The following is a 22,138-nucleotide window of genomic DNA, read 5'->3' on the forward strand; positions in this document are numbered from 1 at the left end:
AGAACTTTCCAACTTTTTCAAGGAATATTATGCTATGGTCTGAATGTTTGTGCCCTCCCAAAATTCATGTGTTGAAATACTACCCCCAGAGTGATGGTATTCAGAGGTGGGGCCTTTGAGTGGTGATTAGGTCATGAGTGCAGTGCCCTCATGATTGGGATTAGCGCCCTTATAAAAGAGACCCCAGAGAGCCAGCTCATCCCTTCTGCCTTCTATGAACAAAGAATCTTGTCCTCATCAGACGCCACATGTGCTGGTACATTGATCCTGGACTTCCAGAACAGTAAGAAATGAATTTCTGTGGTTTATAAACCACCCAGCCTATGGTATTTTGTTTAAGCAGCTCAAACAGACTAGGACATATTGTTTGAAGGAAAGCAGAGACATGCATTAGTTGTTTTACAGTACCAGGGGACATGAGAGTGTTTCCAGAAACTTTCTAATGGGAAATATTACCACGTGCTGTGTTGGTAGTGGGTGCAAAGAGTACATCCTTTCCCAGGTTTCATATTTCTATGTAGAAAGACCTCCACCAGAGTGACAGTTTTGGTTTCTTGCCCCATGATGTACTCTTAGCTCCTCACAGGGGAGGGGGAAGTTGACTGATCCATGGGCAAAATCCACTGGTCCTTCTTCTCAAGTTCGTGGAGTTAATCTATTAAAAGTCTGAGAGTACTGGAGAATTGTTTTTTTCCCTCTTCCTCTCTGCGCCAGACCAGGATGAAGCAGCATCCTGGATAAGTGTTTCTGCCCTAAACCTAAACTTTCCTTTAGGAAGTCTTCCCAAATGTCCAAACTGAAGTAGGAGCAAAGTGTGTTAGCGAGCCCTTTGGCCAACAAATTAAAGATCTGTCTACAATAGAGTTTCAGTAATGATCATGAAATTTTTATTTCCATTAGTCTTTCTCGACGGAGTCTATCTCAAATGATTCCATACTTGGTAGGGGAATAAAAATATATTACATATGCACCTGCTAAAAACATATGGTTTGGATGTTGGAAAGAATGATTTAGTAAAATGGGGGTATAGGAGGGAGAAGGGTAAGTGGAGGAGCCAAGACATTGAGTAGGCTGGACCTTAAATATTGTCTGTCCATTGTAACCAAAAAGAAAGCAGAATATAGGGATACAGATACAGATACAGAGAGAAGGTAGACTTGGGATCAAATCTTGACTCCATCATTTAGCTAGATGGCCTTGAGAATATTACTCAGTCTCTCTGAGTTGTATTTTTCTTATTTATGAAATAGGAATAATAATAATTATCACCATAAATTTGCTATGAAGCTTACATGAGGTTTCATATGCAAAATTCTTAGCAAAGGGTCTGGTCCCTTGTAATCAGCAAATAAATGATAATATCTGTAGTCATGCAGTATAATAATAAATCTATACAGCAGGTCAAACTAAGTATAGAAAAGTGAGGGCAGGTATAGACATCCTTCCTTTTATTTAGTAAAGTTGTTTAATTTGTAGTTTGTATATCCATAAAGCCAAAGGGACCTTTCAACATAAAAACTTTTTAAGTCTTCCTTCAGTAAAAAACTCTTTTTTGGTGTTTGGTGTTCAAAAAGTCTTTCTGGTGTTCACTTCAGGCAGGATAAACACTTTGTTCTTACTTTTAGAAACTATGAGCAATCTGGAACAGATGATTGGCCAGTTTCATAGTTTCACTTCCAGGAAAATTTAACTTTACCTGAAAATGGAAAAGTTTGTAGAGTCTGAGAACAGGTTTTTTATTATAGAGAGTTTGTAGAGAATCTGAGACCAGGTGTTTTGTTGTAGAGAGCTTGTAGAGAATCTGAGAATAGGTTTTGTATCGTAGACAGTTTGTAGAGAGTCTGAGAACAGATACATTTTATTGCTTCTCCTGATTCTCTCTTTATTGATCATGTAGTTTAGACAGAGGATCTTATCAAAAGTTTCCACCAAATTGTAGTGATTTTTCTCCATCAATATGCGATGAATAACTGAAGGGGTACTTCATGAGAGCATATTGCCTATTAGTCCACACCATTATGATTTTTCTCTACTAGTAAAACTTCCTATATCAGAGAATCATGAGAGAATAAATGGAATCACGCAGTGTATAGTCTTTTCTGTCTGAATTCTGTTACATAGCACAACACTTCTGAAATTCATACATATTGTTGTATGTATAAGTAGTTTATTCTCTTTATTGCTAGTAGAATTTGAATTCATGATTTACCACAATATGTTTATTCACCCACCAGTTGATGGACATTTGAGTTGTTTCATTTTTGGCTATTATGAATAAAGTGTCTATGAACATTTGTGTTCAGGTCTTTGTGTGGATATGTGTTTCCACTTCTCTAGACGTAGAATTATCGGATCAGATGGAAAGGATATGTTTAAATTAATAAAATCTGTCAATCTGTTTTCCAAAAGGGACGTTATCATTTTGCCTTTCCATTGGCCCTATATGAGAGTTTCAGTTGTTCACATCATCCTCAATACTTGGTACTTTTAGTCTTTTTATGTGTGACCATTATAGTAGATATGAAATGATATCTCATTGTGGTTGTAATTTGCATTTCCATGATGACAAATGACAATGAATATCTTTTCATGGGTTTATTGGACATTTATATGTCTCTTTCAATGAAATCTCTGTACAATATTATTTTTCAAATTTAATTGAATTATTTGTCTTCCCATTATTGAGTTATAAGACTTCTTTATAGAATTTGGACATAGATCTTTTAACAGTTATGTGTTTTGCAAATATTTCCTTCCAATCTGTGTGTGTTTGTTACTACAAATGGGTGTTGAAGTTTGTCAATGCTTTTTATGCATTTCTTGAAATAATCACATATTTTTCCCTTTTTAGCCTGCTGAAATGATGATTTATCATGTTTGATTTTTGAATATTAAACAAATTTTGTATTCCTGGGATAAACTTCACTCAATAATGATATATTGCCCTTATGTATTGCTAAAATATATTTGCTAGGATTTTGTTTAAGATTTTTACATTTATGTCCATGAAGGCTATTGGCCTGTAATTTTCTTTTCTTATAATGTCTTTTTATGGTTTTGGTACCAGTGTATGCAACCTTTATAAAATAATTTTGGAAGTATTTATTTCTGTTCTATTTTCTGGAAGAATTTGTGTAGGATTGGTATTATTTCCTTCTTAAATGCTCGGTAGAATTTATCAATGAAGCCATCTGAGCAAAAGTGTTTTTGTGTGTGTGAGAATGTCTTTAATAGTGAATAAAATTTCTTTAATAGTAAGGGCTATTCATGTTACCTATTTTTCCACAAATGAATAAGCTTTAGTACATTTTGCCTTTCAAAAAACGTGTCCTTTTCATCTAAGCTAGAGAATATATTGACATAAAGTTGCTCATAGGATTCCTTTATTATCTTTTTAATGTCTGTAGGAACTAAAGTAAGATCTCTCCCTTCTAGGTATGGTAATTTGAGTCTTCTTTCTTTTTTTCTTGTTGGCTAGAGTTTTATGATTTTATTGATCACCTCAAAGAACCAGTTTTTTTACTTTATTGATTTTCTCTTTTGCTTTTCACTTTTTTATTTCATTAATAATTTATTTTCCCCCTTTTTCTGCTTAAGTTCAGTTTGTTCATTTTTGCTAGTTTCTTAAGGCATAGCTTAGATCAAAGGTTGGCAAATTATAGCCCATGGTCTATTTTTGTATAGCCTCAGCTAAGAATGGTTTTACATTTTAAATGGTTGTTAAAAAGAAAAACCCAAAACAAAGAACATTCAACAGAGACTATATATGATACACAAAGTCCAAAATGTTTACTGTCTGGTCATTGATTTTAAAAGTTTACCAGTTCCTGGCTTAGGTCACTGATTTGAGATTGTTTTATCTTTTCAAATATAAGCATTTAAAGCCACAAATTTGCTTTTAATCACTGCTTTTGCTGCATCCCACAACTTTGTTACATGGTGTTTTCTTCTTCATTCAGATAAAAGTATTTTCCAACTGATTTCTTCTTTGCTTTATGGATTGTTAATTAAGTGTTACTTAATTTCCAAATGTTTATGGATATGCCCTCTTCCCCCCACCTTTTTTTTTTTTTTTTTTTTTTTGGTTATTGATTTCTAGTTAAATCCTGTTTTGGTCAGAAAACATACTTTGTATGGTTTCAATCATTTTAAGTTGAATGAGAGTTGGTTTGAGGTCCAGAATAAAGGTTACCTTGGTAAATATTCTGATTAGCAGACATTTGGCCCTGTCCAAATGTCCAGAAGACACTTGGTCCACAACAAAAGGTCCTTGATATTTGGTGCTGTCCAAAATATCCACAAGACATTTGGTCTATAAGACATTTGGTCCATGCGAAAAGGTTTTGTATATTTGGTCCATGCCAAAACCATTTTGCATGGGCCAAATATGCTCATGAACATTTTAGATAGGACTGAATGTCAAGGACCTCTTGATGTGGACAAAATGTCTTATGGACCAAATGTCTTATGGATGTTTTGGACAGGACCAAATGTCCTGCAAGCCTCCTTCTGTGAACTTGGCTCCAAAAATCCCCTGTGAACACATTAGCTCTCTGATGAGTTTAACTTGACTTCTTTATAACATTTTCATCTAGTTTTTCTAGTTGTTTTCAGTAGTAGAATTGCTTCAAAACAAGATAATCAGTCAATCCTAGAATCTCTCTTTTATGCCTATTCCTTTTGACTTTGGTGTTCTTTATTTTCACCACCCCATGATTTGGGAATTATAAATGTTCTTTAACCTGTAGATTGATGTCTTTCATTCATTCTGGAACATGTACCATTATCTCCTCAAATATCACTTTCTCCAATTTTTCTCTTCTTCTGGAAAGCACATAAAACATATGTTAGACCTTCTTATTGTATTCTCCATGTCTCTTACTTTCTCTTCTGGTTTTTCCATTTTTTTATCTCTCTGAGCTACATTCTAAATAATTTCTTCCTACTTACCTTCCAGTTCAGTAATTGTCTGTTCATCTGTGTCTAATTAATGCTATATCTAGCCACCAAGCTTTCATTTGGCTATTGTATTTTTCAGTCTAGAAGTTTATTGATTGATTATTTTTCAAATATAATTTTTATTCCCTTATTCTCTTATTTTATAGTCTTGCTTATTTTCTTAAACATAGCAAATACAGTTAATTTGTTGTCTGTCTGATAGTTTTAATGTCTTAAGCCTTTCTGGCTCTGTTTTTTGTCTGTTATTTCTCCTGGTTCTTCTAAAGTATGCCTGTGTATCTTTGACCAGTTGCTGAATGTAATATTTGGAAGACGGGAATGTAAGAATAATTTGAAGCCTAGACTGATACCACTTTTCTACAGAAAACTACTTTTGTTTATTTCTGCTGGGTACTATCAATCCTTATTCAAGATCAAGGTATGAACTTCCTTAAACTATATAGGCAACATGAACCAATGTTGCAAGTTCAAGAGAAGGTTAGGATACTTTATGTTCACTCTTATTTTGATGAGATAACCTTTTGGATTCCAGCTTTAATTTGGGACTTATCCATTGCTTCACCTAGGGCTAGCCCTAGATTTTATTTTTCTACCCTTTTTCCTACAAAACTAGCACAAACTTAATTCCATTTTGTAGCTGTTTGCTTGTGACTCTGTACTCTCACCCTTTCCTAGAGTTTGGCCTGGTAATTTCTCATTAACTTGTTAGCACTTTAATACTTTTAAGAAGACTTGTTTATATTGTCAACTAGTTGACCCTAAACCCAAAGGAAAAGTATAAAATAGCCATAGAATATTTGTGGGGAATTTCAGGGCAATTTCCCTCATGTGACATAAATCTACCTCCCCATCTCCCAACATAAAGTGTGAAACCTGAAACCAAAGAAAGACACTCCCATAATCTGATCACTTGAACACTTTGGGTGTATGGCTTTAGAATCCAGCCACCTCATATTAGGTGGAGGATAAGGAGAAGAATCTAAAGACACTGGTAGCAATTTTTTCCCTAAGTAATCTGGAAATACTTTAGTGTTTCATGAATATAGCGTAATTTAGCTTAGTTGATAAAACAGTGGATACATATGTTTCTGGTAATAGACAATCTAGTGATTGTGGATAACTTTCTTACTGAATAATTTTTCATTAAAAAAATAGCAGCTAATCAGAATCATGCATTGCTTAAATAAGCATAGATTTTGCCCTTCTGGCTGTCTTAAAACATTTATTTTCAAGCTTCTAGGATCAAATTTTATTCAAACTATAAATGGTAGGAATCCCATTGGCATTAGTCTCTTGCAATATGACAGTTTGTTAGCAAGGAAAATTTCCTCAAATCTTCCTTTGAACATTGTTATCAAATTTGATAGTAATACCTACTCCAATGACCTCAGTGGGAATTCCTTAAAACAATTGGAAAGTCATATCACAAAGTCATTATTATGAATAGATGGATAAGTCAAGTAGAAATGAAGTGATTCTAAAGCTGAATAATCTTTTAAGCTCCAAAACTTAAGAGTTGAGTTTAGGTAATTTTGATTTTTCATTATCATTCTCCATGAGTCTTTCTCTTTTATTTTCCTATTCTCAGGCAATATTATTACTTTAGGAGTGTCAATTAAAAAGTAAATTGGCCAGTTATCTTAGCTGCAAAACGAGGAAAAACCAAAAAAAGTTGCAATTTGGGATATGTAGACTATAGTGGACCATTGGCAAATCCAGAGAAACAAAGGAAGAGGCTTGCTTTAATAAAGGAAAAGAGGGAGTTGGGATGTGCTGTAATAAACAAAAAGTCCATTGGAGGAAACTGGGAGTCCAAAGTGTAGAGGCTTCTCATTGGTTGTGTTGCTACAGCCTCTCATTGGCTGAGCTATTGCCAGATCTTCCTTCCTCCTATTGGGTAGTAAAGTAGAAAACATCTTCCTGTCAGAGATACAAGTGTATGGTCTCTTCCTGTCTGAGTAATTGACAATGCATGATAGGGTTTGAGAGGTCCCTCTACAGGCCTTCCCAACTTCAATTTAGTTGAGTTTTCTTTTATTAATTTCACAGAGGCAACATTATGAGAAGAGTCTCATCTTGTATATTTTTAATCTGAATGAAATTATGAAAAGGGTTATTGAAGAAGAGCCTAAAGAAAGCCAATCTAAAATCATCAGATATTTAGGCTCATTTGAGAGTATATTTGATGCTATCATATTAATTTGTGGTTATTCAATGTCACAGCACAGTTTCGTTTCTTCCACATCCAAAGTGAGTGGTGGGTTCTTTATTCAAACAGATTTTTAACACAAAAAGTAGCATATTTACTTGATTTGATTAATATTGAAATTGGAATTCCAGAAAGATGTATTCCAAAACGGCTATCTAGACTAGGATGTGAGGTCTAATAGTTAACTTTATAAATAAATTCCTATAGCTTCAGAAACCTTAGTGTGTCTGCCTCATTAATTTCCGTCATCTATAGACAGTATCAAGATGGTGGCATTGACAGGCTCTGAACTGACCTCCTCCCATGGAGACAATGAATTTACAACTACTCTTGGAACAATGACACCTAGGAGAGAACTAAAAAGTAGATAAAAAGAATCACCACAAAAAGGGACAATGCTGACTAAGGTGGAAGTGGCAGAAATTCCTTTCTGGAGAGAAAAAAGCCACCTAAGGGCACAATACATTTAAAGTGCTGAAAGGAAAAAAATTACAGCCAAGAATATTCTACTGGGCAAAGTTATGATTCAGATTGGAAGGAAAGAAAAAGAGTTTCCCAGATAAGCAAAAACTAAAGGAGTGTATAACCAAGAAACCAGCTTTAAAAGAAATGCTAAAAGGACTTATTTAAATGGAAAAGAGAAGACCACAAATAGGAATAAGAAAATTATCCAAAAAAAAGCAATAAAATCACTGGTAAAGGCAAATATACAACAAAGGTAGCAGATCAACCACCTATGAAGCTAATATGAAGGTCAAAAGGCAAAAGTACTAAAATCACCCATTTCCATGATAAGATGGTAACAGATACACAAAAAAAGAAGTTAGACATGATATCAAAAACATAAAATGTGGGAAGAGAAGAGTAAATGAGCAGAGCCTTTAGCAAGAGGTAAAACTAAAGAGACCATCAACTTAATATAGATTGCTATATATGTAAGTTATTATATATGAACCTCATGGTAATCAGAAACCAAAATCCTATAATAAATACACAAAAATGTAAGAGAAAAGAACCCAAAAATAATACTAAAGAAAGCCATCAAACCACATGGGAAGAGAGCAAGAGAAGAAAAAAGGAACAGAGAAGAACTACTAAAACACCCAGAAAAATAAGTTAAAAATGGCAACAAGTAGTCTTATCAATAGGTACTTTTAATGTCAATGGCCTAAATGCTCCAATCAAAAGGCAGAGGGTGGCTGATTGGATAAAAATACAAGACCCATGTACATGCTGCATACAAGAGACACACTTCAGACCTAAAGATACTCACAACTGAAAGTGAAGGGAAAGAAAAAGATACTCCATGCAAATGGCAATGAAAAGAAAACGGGGGTGGCAATACTCATATCAGACAAAATAGACTTTAAAACAAAAACTGTAACAAGAGACAAAGAAGAGCACTACCTAATGATCAAGGGAACAATGCAACAAGAGGATACAACACTTGTAAATACTATGCACCCAACAGAGGAACACCTAAATATGTAAAGCAGTTATTAACAGACATACAAGGAGAAATAGATAGCAACACAATAATAGTATGGGACGTTAACACTCCATTTACACTAATGGATAGATCACCAAAACAGAAGACCAATAAGGAAATATTGGCCTTAAATGACACATTTGACCAGATGGGCTTAGTAGACATATACAGAACATTCCATCCCAAAACTGCAGAATACACATTCTTTTCAAATGCACATGGAACATTCTCCAGGGTAGATCACATATTAGGCCACAAAGCAAGTCTCAATAAATTTAAGAAGATTGAAACAATACCAAGCATCTTTTCTGACCACAACAGTATGAAACTAGAAATCAACTACAAGAAGAAAACCAGGAAAGCCACAAATATGTGGAGATTAAACAGATTGCTACTGAACAACGACTAGGTCAATGAAGAAATCAAAGAACAAATCAAAATCTATGTGGAGACAAATGAAAATGAAAGTATGACATGCCAAAATTTATAGGATACAGCAAACGCAATTCTAAGAGAGAAGCTTTTAGCAATACAGGCTTACCTCAACATACAAGAAAAATCTCAAATAAACAATCCAAGAGTGCACCTAAAAGAAATAGAAAAGGAAGAACAAACAAAGCCCAAAATCAGTAAAAGGAAGAAAATAATAAAAATCAGAGCAAAAATAAATGAAATAGAGACTAAAAAAAAAAATAGGAAAAATCAAGGAAACTAAGAGCTGGTTCTCTGAAAAGATTTTTAAAAAAAATGAAAAGCCTTTAGCTAGACACACCAAGAAAAAAAGAGAGAAGGCTGAAATAAATAAAATCAGAAATAAAAGAGGAGAAATTACAACAGACACCACAGAAATACAAAGGATTATAAGAGAATACTACAAAAAGCTATACACCAACAAATTAGATAATCTGGAGGAAACGGATAAATTCTTAGAATCATACAACCTTCCGAAACTGAATCCAGAAGAAATAGAGAATTTGAATAGACCAATCACTAGGAAGGAGATAGAAACAGTAATCAATAATCTCCTCAAAAATATAAGTCCAGGATCAGACTGCTTCCCTGCTGAATTCTACCAAACACTCAAAGAGGACTTAATACCTACCCTTCTCAAACTCTTAGAAAATATTGAAGAGCAAGGGAAGATTCCTAACTCATTCTATGAAGACAACATTGCTCTAATACCAAAACCAGACAAGGACAACAGAAAAAAAGAAAATTATAGGCCAAAATCACTGATGAACATTGATGCAAAAATCCTCAACAAAATACTAGCAAATTGAATACAACTACACATTAAAAAGATCATACACCATGATCAAGTGAGATTTATTCCAGGGATGCAGGGATGGTTCAACATCCAGAAATCAAGCAACGTGATACACCACATTAATAAAATGAAGAATAAAAATCACATCCATTTATGATAAAAACCCTGAATAAAATGGATATAGAGGGAAAGTACCCCAACATAATAAAGGCTATACATGACAAACCCACAGCTAATATCATTCTTAATGGAGAAAAACTGAAAGCTATCTGTCTAAGAACAGGAACCAGACAAGGATGCCCACTTTCACCGCTCTTATTTAAGATAGTATTGGAAGTCTTAGCTAGAGCAATTAGGCAAGAAAAAGGAATAAAATGGATCCAAATTGGAAAAGAAGAAGTGAAACTCAGTATTTGCAGATGACATAATTTTATATACAGAAAACCCTAAAGAATACACCAAAAACTTTTAGAAATAATAAATGAGTACAGTAAACTTGCAGGATACAAAATCAACATACAAAAATCAGTTGCATTTCTACAGACTCACAATGAAGTAGCAGAAAGTGAAATTAAGAATACAATCCCATTTACAATTGCAACAAAAAGAATAAAATACTTAGGAATAAACTTAACCAAAGAGGTGAAAGACCTGTACCTTGAAAAGTATAAAACATTGTTGAAAGAAATAGAAGAAGACACAAAGAAATGGAAAGATATTCTGTGCTCTTGGATCAGAAGAATTAACATAGTTAAAATGTCCATAATTCCTAAAGCAATCTACAGTTTTACTGCAATTCACATCAAAGTTCCAATGACATTTTTCACAGAAATAGAAGAAAGAATCCTAAAATTTATGTAGAACAACAAAAGACTCTGAATAGCCAAGGAAATCCTGAGAAAAAAGAACAAAGCTGGAGGTATCAGCCCTGAAAAAAACCCACACATCTATGGACAGCTAATCTTCAACAAGGGAGCCAAGAACATATGATGGAGAAAAGAAAGTCTCTTAAATAAGTGGTGTTGGGTAAACTTGACAGCCACATGCAAAAGAATGAAAGTAGACCATTATGTCACACCATACACAAAAATAACTCAAAAAGGATTAAAGACTTGAATGTAAGACATGAAACTTCCAGAAGAAAATGTAGGCTGTATGATATTTGACATTGGTCTTAGCAGCATATTTTCAAGTACCATGTCTTACCAGGAAAGGGAGACAACAGAGAAAAAAAACAAATGGGACTACATCAAACTAAAAAGCTTCTGTGCAGCAAAGGAAACCATAAACAAAATGAAAAGACAACCTAACAATTGGGAGAAGATATTTGCAAACCATATATCTGATAAGGGGTTAATATCCAAAATATATAAAGAACCCATACATCTCAATGACAAAAAAGCTAACAACCCAATTAAAAAATGGGCAAAAGATCTGAACAGACATTTCTCCAAACAAGATATACAGATGGCCAACAGGCTATTGAAAACATGTTCAACATCTCTAATTATCAGAGAAACGCAAATCAAAATGACAATGAGATCTCACCTCACGCCTATACAGAATGGCTGCACTTAACAAGACAGGAAATCACAAATGTTGAAGAGAATGTGGAGAAAGGGGAACTCTCATACACTGCTGGTGGGAGTGCAAACTGGTGCAGCCATAATGGAAAACAGTATGGAGATTCCTCAAAAAATTAAGAATAGAACTACATACGATCCAGCTATTCCACTGCTGGGTATTTACCCAAAGAACATGAAAACACAAATGCATAAAGGTATATGCACCCCTGTGTTCATTGCAGCATTATTAACAATAGCCAAGGCTTGGAAGTAACCTAGGTGCCCATCAAGGGACAAATGGATAAAGAAGATGTGGTATATATACACAATGGAATACTACTCAGCCATAAAAAAGGATGATATCTGGCCATTTGTGACAATATGGATGGACCTTGAGGGTATTATGCTAAGCGAAATAAATCAGAGGGGAAAAGTCAAAAACTGTATGATTTCATTCATAAATAGAAGATAAAAACAACAACAAACAAACACATAGAGACAGACATTGGATTTGTGGTTACCAGAGGGGAAGGGGAGAGGGAGGAGGGCGAAAGGGGTGATTAGGCACATGTGTATGGTGATGGATTGAAATTAAGTCTTTGGGTGGTGAACATGATGTAATCTACACAGAAATAAAACTATAATGATGTACACCCAAAATTTATATAATGTTATAAACCAGTTACCGCAATAAAAACATAATAATTTCCATCATCTCTCTGCTGATAACATAAAAAAGGCATTTTTAAATGGAATCTACTTGGATGTTACCATAAGAAATAAATAAATTTTATGACAATTTTATGATTTCAGGCCAGAATCCCTGTCTATGCTTAGGTACTGTTCCCTTGCTTCAGAACTCAAGCAGGGCATGGAGGTGACCTTCTAAATTAAGGGTCTAGAGAGCCAGGGGCTCAGAGCTACACCATCCGGGGCCCACACTGTGGGCCTCCATGGCATTGTTCTCACTGTTTTACAGTGCACTGTGCAAGGTATTTGCTCGATGTGGAGATTTTTGAGTCTACACCACACTTAAACTAAATGTGCAGATGTCTTGGATGCTATATGTCAAATAGCATTTGCAGAGTCCTGGTCTCAGAAACTGGCAGCAGCAAGATAACGCCACTTTATTTAGGAAGTACCTCCAGCTGGCATAAGATACTTCCCTTTTTTGTTTCTGACATTGAATACAGCAAGAAAAATGTGCTGTTATCTCAAGTAGAAAATCCAAATACAATTAGCAACCATGTTTATATTATTTAAAAACTCACTGGTATCAATGAGTTTTTCACAAATATGAGTTTTGGTGATGTTGAAACCTTTTCCATTATAATTGGCAGCCTTAGCAAAAAAAGAGATGTAGACAGATGTTAAGAGTAATCTTACATCTATTATAACTGTGAAGAATAAATTATATTAAATTATTAGGAAATTATATTACTACAAGATTTGTAAACAAATGCCTTGGGGAAGTTTCTATAACTAAACATTCATATCTGAAAAATGAGTTTTCTCTTCATTGAAAAAAAAAACTTGTCAACTCAAAATTATTGAAAGGGAAATCTACTCTAGTGAAAACTGGTGACATCGTTACTAAAGTAATATATACTTACTTTCTAAATTAATACAAATGTAAACTAACAAAGAGCTCTTTCCTTATTTATCCAACAATTTTGGAAACGTTTTTATTAACCAAATAGAGTGTCTGAATTGATTAGTTATGACTTAGTAAAGAGAAGATATTAAAATAATTGATGCAAATAGTGGGCATATTTAGAACCAATTTAATTATAAATTTTCACCTTGAACACCCATCTCAATGTGTTTTAAAGAATCTGTTTGTTTCAGTAGAGATATTTCCAATTTTCCTATAATCATTCAGGGTTAAAGACTTAAGGGCAATTATTTATATTATCATCACATATAAATATTTAGTTTGCAACATTCACTTTGTTTGGCCCAGCAAATTTTAATGAAGCATTAATCCAATATAATATATAACTTTCTCCAAATAATTTCAACTTAATTCAAATTGCTCTAAACGTTTTCCTATGAAAAGATTTCTTAATAACTGCAAAAATCTAGATTATAAAAAGACCTCCAAAATCAAAAGGAAAGGAGTTCTTATTGTGCAAAGAGCATTGGGTTTAGAATCAGATAATTCAGGCTTCAATTCTGGCTTTGGGGTATGTTGCTTAGCAAGTTATTCTGTTCACTCTCCCCTAAATGAACTCTAGTTCCTATATCTGCCTCTTGATACCAAGAAGTGCACACAGGTCATATGAAGCTCGAGAGGCAGTAACACACAGCATTACAAGATTAATTTCAATCATGAAATTGAAATTGATCCATTCCATGCTCAATCCACGAACAATAACTTCTGGACCTTGAAATATCTCCCTTATACCACATCTATTTATCTCTTTATTTGGTTAGATCCCAGAGGTAAAGCACAGATTTGTCGCAAATGAGTATTTGATAAACTGTTGTTAATTTTTTGTTGTTGTAATTAAAACAATAATCTGGAGAGAGGAATTGCTGATTCTGAAATAAATCTCTTCTGATTTTGAGTAAGATTTCACAAGAATTTATATTACTTCCTTTAGATATCTTTACATAGATAATACTAAGCCTATTACCATGATGTTTTTTAATTAGGCTTTTTATTAAAAAAGCATTCCAAGAATCTCAGTTTGGGGGAAGAAAACTAAATTTATTAGAATTCTCACACAAAGCATCTGCTCTACTTGGGTTTGCACTTGTTGCCCCTCTTCTTAAAAGATTTTCTCCAAGTCTCTGTATGGATGCTCCCTCCATGCCCTCATAGCTCTATTCAAATCTCAGCTCACCTCGCCCTCTTGACGTCCTTCAAAAAGCACCCCGCCCATCTTTTTCCCTCATATTGCTCTCTTTGCTCTGTAGCACTTGTTCCTCTCTGATACCACATCATGTATCTATTTTTGTGTGTTTAGTGTCTATTTCCCTCACTAGAATGGAACTTACATAAAGTTGGAGACTTTTTTCTAATTTGTTGAATTAATTACTAATTAACGAGAAAAGCACCACATATATTTGTACTTACATCCAAGAAATTAAAAGCTTTGGATTGCCTAATTCTACTTAGGAATAACAAACAGTATAGCTTTAAGTATCAGGTGTGTCTACTCAGATAGTGGCCATTCAGTTCTCTTGCTTTTAAAACTGCATATTCTGAGGCTTGGGTACAACGAAAACCATCCAGTTTTGCTATCATAGTCAAAACTGTGGCTGTGCCTTCCAGCCTTCCTTCCTATACCAGCCCTCCTGCCGGTTGATAATCTCTCTCCACTGTACTTTGGCTGAAAGGTTTTCATGTGACCTTCAGCTCTGCCTACTGGCTTACTTTGCTCCAGCTTGTTTTTGCAATTCATCCCCGATGTGGCATGTATCAGAAGTTTGTTTCTTTTTATCACTGAGTAGTATTCCATTTTATACGAATACACAATATTTTTTCCTACATTCACCTGTTGATACATTTTTGAGTTGTTTCCAATTTAGAGCTACTATGGATAATGCTGTAATGAATATTTGCATACGCATCTTTGTGTGGACATAAAGTTTTTATTTTTCTTAAGCAAATACCTAGGAGTGGACTACTGATTCATACCGCAAGCATATGTTTTACGAGAAACTTGCAAAGTGTTTCCAAAGTGGCTGTACTTTTTGGCACTGCCACCTGCAGTGGTTGAGAGTTCCTGCTGTTCCAGATTTGGTATTGTGAGTCTTTTCAATTTTTGTCATTGTGGTGGGTATGTAACATATCACATTGCAGTTTTAATTTGCAATTCCCAGACAACTTATGATATTGAGCACTGCTGTGAATTTTTAAAATTTATTTTGTGACATGTATAAAGTAAAATTCACTTTTTTGGTGTATACATTTATGACAAATCCATCGGGTTGTGCAACCACTAGCACAATCGAGGTATAGTACGGTTCTATCTCCGCCCAAAGTTTCCCTCATGCTGTCCTTTTGTAATCAAACCCTCTCCCATATTTATTCCTAATGTAATTATCAATATGGTTCGTTTACATACACCATCTTGTTGTTTTCAATTTTTCCTGTCTGCTCTTTGTTATTTTTTTCTCTTTATGATCTTATGAATTAATCAAGCATTTTCCAATATTCAATTTTATTTCTATTATTGGTCTATTAGCTATATGTCCTTGTTGCATTCATTTAGTGGTTGCACTAGAGTTTACAATGTGCATCTTTAACTTATACAGTCTATTTTCAACTAACACTATAACTATTCACATACAAATTAAGAACATTCTAAGAGCATACTTCCATTTCTTCCCTCTCATCCGTTGACCTATTATTCCTGTACATATTATTTCTACATATGTTTTAAATCCCACAATACATTGTTATTTTTTAAGCCATCAATTGTCTAAATTTTTAACAGCTTCATTGAGCTATAATTTGCAGAGCATTCAATAAGACATAAAAATATACAAAAGAAAATCTTTTATATGTACCCAAAGGCGTACCATTTCCACTGTTCTTCATGACTTTATGTAGATCCTAATCTCCATTTGGTATCATTTTCCTTCTTCCTAAAGAACTTTCTTTAACATTTTTATAGTACAGATCTGTTATTAACATATTCTCTCAGCTTTTGTTTGTACGGAAAAGTTCTCATTCTAACTTCACCTTTTTGAAGAAAATTTTTGCAGGATACTAAGTTAGTTCTAGATTAAGAGTTATTTCTTTTCTTTGTGCATATTCTGCTTAGGTTTCACTGAGTTTATAGTTTTCCTGAAGTTTGAAAAGTTTCCAACCATTGTCTCTTCAAGCACTTTTTCTGTCGCTCCCTCTCTCCTTTCCTTCTGGGACATTCATTAAACATATGCTATGCCACCTGATACTGTCCTACAGCTCACTGAGGCTTTTTTCATTATTTTATAGTCTTTTCTTGCCTCTAAGCTTAATGTTAGATAGTTTCTATTGCTATGTTCTCAAATTCACTGATTATTTTTCTTCTGCAGTGTAGAATCTGTTAATCTTGTTCAGTAAGTATCTTATTTCATACACTCCATTTTTCCTTTCTAGTTGTTTCATTTATATACATATACACATATATCCTCAATATGTTGATGTTTTACTATAAATACTTGAGCACATTTATAAGATGTATAATTGTAGTTTTTAAATTTTTGCTTGATTCTATCATTTCCATCATTTCTGACTAATTTTCCTACTGCTTATGGGTCATAATTTGCTAATTCTTTACATGTCTAGTATTTTTTGATTGGATGCCAGACATGGTATATGTTACATTTTTAAATGTTTAGATTTTGTTATTTTACTTTAAAAGTGTGAGTTTTCTCTTGTGGCAGCAATAAAATTTCCTCCAGATTGTGTTGATACTTTGGGGGGATTATTTTAAAACCTTATTAGCGCAGTCTTAGAGTCTCCTTATCTCCAGATAATTTAGTCCTTCTCATACCTTTACTGATTTGCTCAAGTTTTCAACAAATTCTTTGTACTCTGGCTGGACAGAATTCAAATGACCATGTGAAGGGTAAGAACTGTTCACCTTATAGCTCCCAGAAATTGTTCTTTGCATGGACTTGTAGAGTTTCACCTTTCACATTCGTGGATTAATACTCCACCAAAGGCTCAAGGGGACACCTTTGCAAATTTCTGGACCACTTTTTCTGTGTAGTTCCCTCTTGTCTGGTGATTTGCCCTGATTATTTCAGGCACATCCACCTCTCTGAGCTCCCATGTGTCTCCTCAAATCAGCAAGATGACTGTGCTCTGCTTGGGATTCCCCTCGTCACTCTGAGGTCCAGACATATGCCTCCAGGCAGATGTCACCACCCACTGCAGGGCTCACCCCATTCATTTCTCTCCTCTCAGGGAGCATAGTCCTGTGCTGTCTGATTTCCAAGGTCTTGAAACAATTGCTTTACATATTTTGGCCAGTTTTCTAGTTATTTATGGTGAGGAGACAAATCTTGTCCTAGTCACTGTAGTAGAAGTAGAAGTTGAATTTTAGGAATATTTGAAAGTTAGAATCAGCATTATTTCCTGATGGATTGGATGTAGTATTGAGAGAAAAAAAAGAGGCAAGAAGTCTCCTACGTTTTTATGCTGAGAACTTGGAAGGATGAAGATATCCTCAACTGAGGTGGTAGACTGTGGGAGAAAAAAATTTTGGGGGAAAGCTCATTTTGGATATGTTAATTATGAGATATCTGTTAACTAGTCAAATGACGAAGTTGAGTAGGTAGTTAGATGTATATTCTCTGGGGTTCAGGAGAGAGGTCTGGGCTGAAGAAATAATTGTGGGCTATGAGTATATATGGTACCAGTGCACTCTATAGAACTCTACGTGATCGGGGCCTGGCCCGGTGGCCAAGTGGTTAAAGTTCTGTGTGCTCTGCTTTGGCAGCCCTGGTTCTTGGGTTTGGATCCCGGGCACGGACCTACTCCACTCACCAGCCATGCTGTGGCGGTGTCCCACGTACAAAGTGGAGGAAGACCGGCACAGATGTTAGCTCAGGGATAATCTTCCTCAAGCAAAAAAAAGAATACTTTGCTCTCCTTAAAAAAAAAAAGAAGAATTCTATGTGATCACTAGGGGCACAAGTGTAGCTAGAAAAATAAGGAAGTCCAATGACAAACCGAGAACACTGCATCATGGAAACAGAATGTGGCCCTGGGAACACCCAGACATTCGGGGCAACCAGGTGAGGAGAAGGTGAGTGGCCTGTAGTGGGTGATGCGCCAGTCTGGGGCTTCCAGGTCCTTCATTATGAGAGATTTGGAGGCCCTTCCCTTTCCTCTGTGTAGTTGATGGTTTGGGTGGTGAAGAGGCGGCTAACAGTGTCAAAACCTAACTCCAGGACCTTGCCATGGAAATGAAAGACTCCTTCTGGAGTATTTTTACCATCTCAAAGGTAGATGCCTGAATCCAGGAAAAAAGAGAGAAGCAGCATTGAAGAAGAACAAGTAGTGTCCTGGTGTGTTGGAGAGAGTGGGGTACGGAGCTGAAGCAAGAGAATGAGCCGTGTATTGTTTCTGGAAGTTTCCAGTGCTGCGCTTGGAGTGGTAGAGTATTCTGATTAGGTCTCTTCTTGTTTCATTGAGTGTTTATTCCTGTGCTTCAGTCAGTAACAGCACAAGTTATTGGTGATCCATCACTACATGGAGATGTTTGGTCATGGCTGGAATTCTTTCTTGCATTATGTCCAGTACTCATTGGTTGCTCCATGGTCTGTGTTTGGCAAAGTTGTCAATGCTTTTTGGTTTCAAGATATAGCTGATCTGGCATTTTAGGTATCAGGGAGGAAGCCTCACCCATTTCCTAGTTTCAGCAAAACAATTGTTCACATGCTCTTCAACGGTTTGCTGAAGGCTCTTTTCTTCCTTCAGGGGATGTTTGTAAGTTTCTTTCACATCCATCTTGTTGGTCATACTGCATATATCCCTCTCTACTCACCATACTACTTCAAATATCACTGGTTCAGTAAAGGAATCGAAACACACCAACCATTGTCAAACATAGAAAAGAATAGACCTTATTAGCTTGGATATGGTTTGCCCTTGGCTTTCCTCACAACAATGCATTCCTCATACATTATCAGTGGCTGCCTCTTCTCTACCCTCTTTTCTTTATTCATTATCAGCTTAATGAATGGCAAAGAGCCAGCTGCACCTCTTCTTGGTAGTCTTCTCAAGCAACAGACTCTTCTACAAGACTGTCTACCTGCTGTCTGCCCTGAGCCACTCAACAACCTCAGAGGAGTTCCCTTCATGGCACCATCTCCTGTTAACTGAAGGCTGCCGCAGAGAGGATGTGTGAGATTGGAAGGACGCGTGACAGCTCTTTTCCCCGCTCACCTTCCCCATCTGGGAGGCAGGACCCATTCTGCCAAGGGCCCTCTGCCCTATTCCCTTCTCTGAGGTGCCCCGAGGCCAGAATCTTCCTGACACTAGTATGTGGATTTTTCACACCGTGAGCTGGAAAGGACCATAGGTTCTGCTGCAGCTTTTCTTGAGCATTTGCCAGTCCTGGGCCGGGACTGATTTGATACTTTTCATCTCTGTGCCATTTACTCCCCACCTCCCCTTCCTGCCCTCCACCACCCTTGGATGAATGGATTTTGTAATTCTAGCTGTTATATTTTATAGATTTGTTATTTTTGTTGTTTTTCTGTGGAGCACATACATTGGATGTGGAGGTGAAGGAGTATTTCAGTTGCTCCATGTCACTCTCTTCACAGCCACCACTGTCTTGTTTCTTGTAACTCAGGTTAGATTTTGGTCCCTTTTGCTAGACTGGGAGAAAAAAAAAACAAATCAGCCTGAAGAGATGAGACGGGAGAAGAAGACTCATAGACAGATCTGCTGGGTTTTAAGGAGTGATTTTCTTTCTTCTCCTTGAAGGAGAAAAAGCTTTTCTCACTGTTTACAAAGTTCCCCAACCCTGGGGAAGTACCAGTTCTGGACAAGTGACACTGCAACATAGAATACTCAGAAGACCTGAACTTTTCCAACTCTGGAGATAGGAAATTCATGGTTGGCCACTGCCGGGTCTGTCTGGTATTTCAAAGAAGTATTGGGTGCTGCAAATAGGAGCTGAAGGGGTAAACTTATTAAACTCCAAATCTCTGATTGGTTAATGTTTTTCTGTTGTTTTAAGAGACTAAATGTGGAGGCATGGGGAGCAGATGTCAAAACAATTGTACAATTTTAAAATGTCACAGTTAAACATGAGCTGGTCTCTCTCCCAGCCTCCCATTGCTAAAAGTGAGTCTGCCACTAATTAGCAATGTACCCTTTGGTAACTCACTTTATCTCTGTGTCTCAGCTCCTTCATGTGTAAAATGAAGCAGACGAACTAATAATATCCAAGATCTCTTTTAGCTCTAAAATCCTCTTCTACCTTTACCACCTATACAGGCTGTTCCAATCAGACATAAAACTACAATTTTAAGAAGTTCCAAGGTCTTCCAATAATGTTCCACAAAAGTAACTTAAATAAATTAAAATATTGTAAAAACACATCAAATCAATGGCCCTGAGATTACAAGGTCTACTTCACTACTTGCTGGAAGAAAATTATAGCAAAAAAGAAAGAAGCAAGGATCAAGGCTAAAAATAAAAAAGGAGTAGGGCACAGAATATATAATTGTACAGAAGTTTGAGAAACATGCAGACTAACAAATGAGTTTAATATTAAAATGTCAAAGAAAGAGTCTGAAAGGAATAATTGAAGGTCTAGAGTAAGTCAGAGAGCCTTTGATTGAAGAAGTCATAAAAACACAGAACAGGAAGAAATATGAGAAATATAGATCTATTAAAATATGTATTTAAACAAATGAAGGCTATAAAATTTGTGATGACTAAAATAAAGAGTAGGGGAAATAATTAGCATTTACTGAATACCTATTATATGTCAGGCGTTGGACCAGGCGGTTTACGTGTCCTACGTAACTCATGAGTTCATTGAAGAATTAAAAAAAGGAACTAGGATCATTATGAATAATTATTGTTTATTATGCATAAGCATTTAGGATTCAAAGAAGTCTTGGTTGCTGGTTCTGAGCTCAGTAGGACTTCAGCACAGGCTTGTCATCTGTATTTTGAATGTTCTCGGGTTACTGTGATGCACAGCCAAGCTTGAAAACCTCTGATCTAACGCAGCACATCCTTTGCCTTGGGAAATTTGCATTCACTTGGCAAAAACAACGCACTGCTGTAATTGTACACAAGAGAGTGGAGGGCTGTGGAGGTGCGGAGAGACCCCTGGAAGAGCATGGAAACAGAAAAGAGAGAGGAAACGAAAGCAGTTCTGGGCTGGACCAGACCTGGGCTGCTCAGGAAGTCATGCTTAGACAGTGTGGATTTTAATTAGGATAAGACTAGAGAGGAAGATAATGTTGTAATCAACTAGTCTTAAATACTGGTCAGGGTAATATCATAACCGGCAAAGCAGACCTTGAGAGTTAAAGGGTCTTTAGGAGAATTGTGTAAGTTCAAATTACAACACACCAAAAGCTCCATCAGGGTTTCTAGACAAGACTCCAGGAGGCAGAAGAGCAGGCATCTCAGGCAGGTAGCAGCGTTGAGGTCTAGGCCGCTGGGCAGTACAGGGGCAGTTCTTAGGTGTGTCATGGGGAGGGAAGATGGAAGTAACAAGAATTACGCAGGTCAACAGGGTTCTAAACAAGGGGGTGGGTTCAGAACTGGGTTCTCCTAGTTACGAAGAGCTAGAGCGTATATGCGAGGGCAAGTCAGGGGCCCCTCCCACTAAACAGAGAGGCATAAGGAGGTCGGGGGGAAGCTGAAGTCCAGCAGGTACACACCCAGGAGTCTACACTAGGACCCCCGATTCCAGGCCACGCTTGTGTGAGCGACAAGCCCATGTGCTCCACAGGCAGGTAACGGTTCTGAATCCAGCTTTGACCTGCACAGTTGTGTAAACGTGGCCTGTGTGAACCTTAACTTTCTACCTGTAAGATGGGAATCAGAACAGTAACATCTACCTCACAGGGTTTTCGTTAGGATTAACTGAAGTAAGATATGTACACCTCACAATAAAGCACCACTCAAAAGAGTTAGAAAATGCTCAGAAGGACTATTTGTGCTGTTA

General features: G+C 36.2%; 1 pseudogene; it reads left to right on the forward strand.

Annotated features, from left to right (window-relative positions):
- Positions 1–150: 150 nt before the first annotated feature.
- LOC131396627 (etoposide-induced protein 2.4 homolog) lies at positions 151–19,174 on the forward strand (annotated as a pseudogene).
- The last annotated feature ends 2,964 nt before the right edge of the window (positions 19,175–22,138 follow it).

The sequence above is a fragment of the Diceros bicornis genome, chromosome 33 (genome assembly GCF_020826845.1).
Source record: "Diceros bicornis minor isolate mBicDic1 chromosome 33, mDicBic1.mat.cur, whole genome shotgun sequence".
Classification (NCBI taxonomy): Eukaryota; Metazoa; Chordata; class Mammalia; order Perissodactyla; family Rhinocerotidae; genus Diceros; species Diceros bicornis.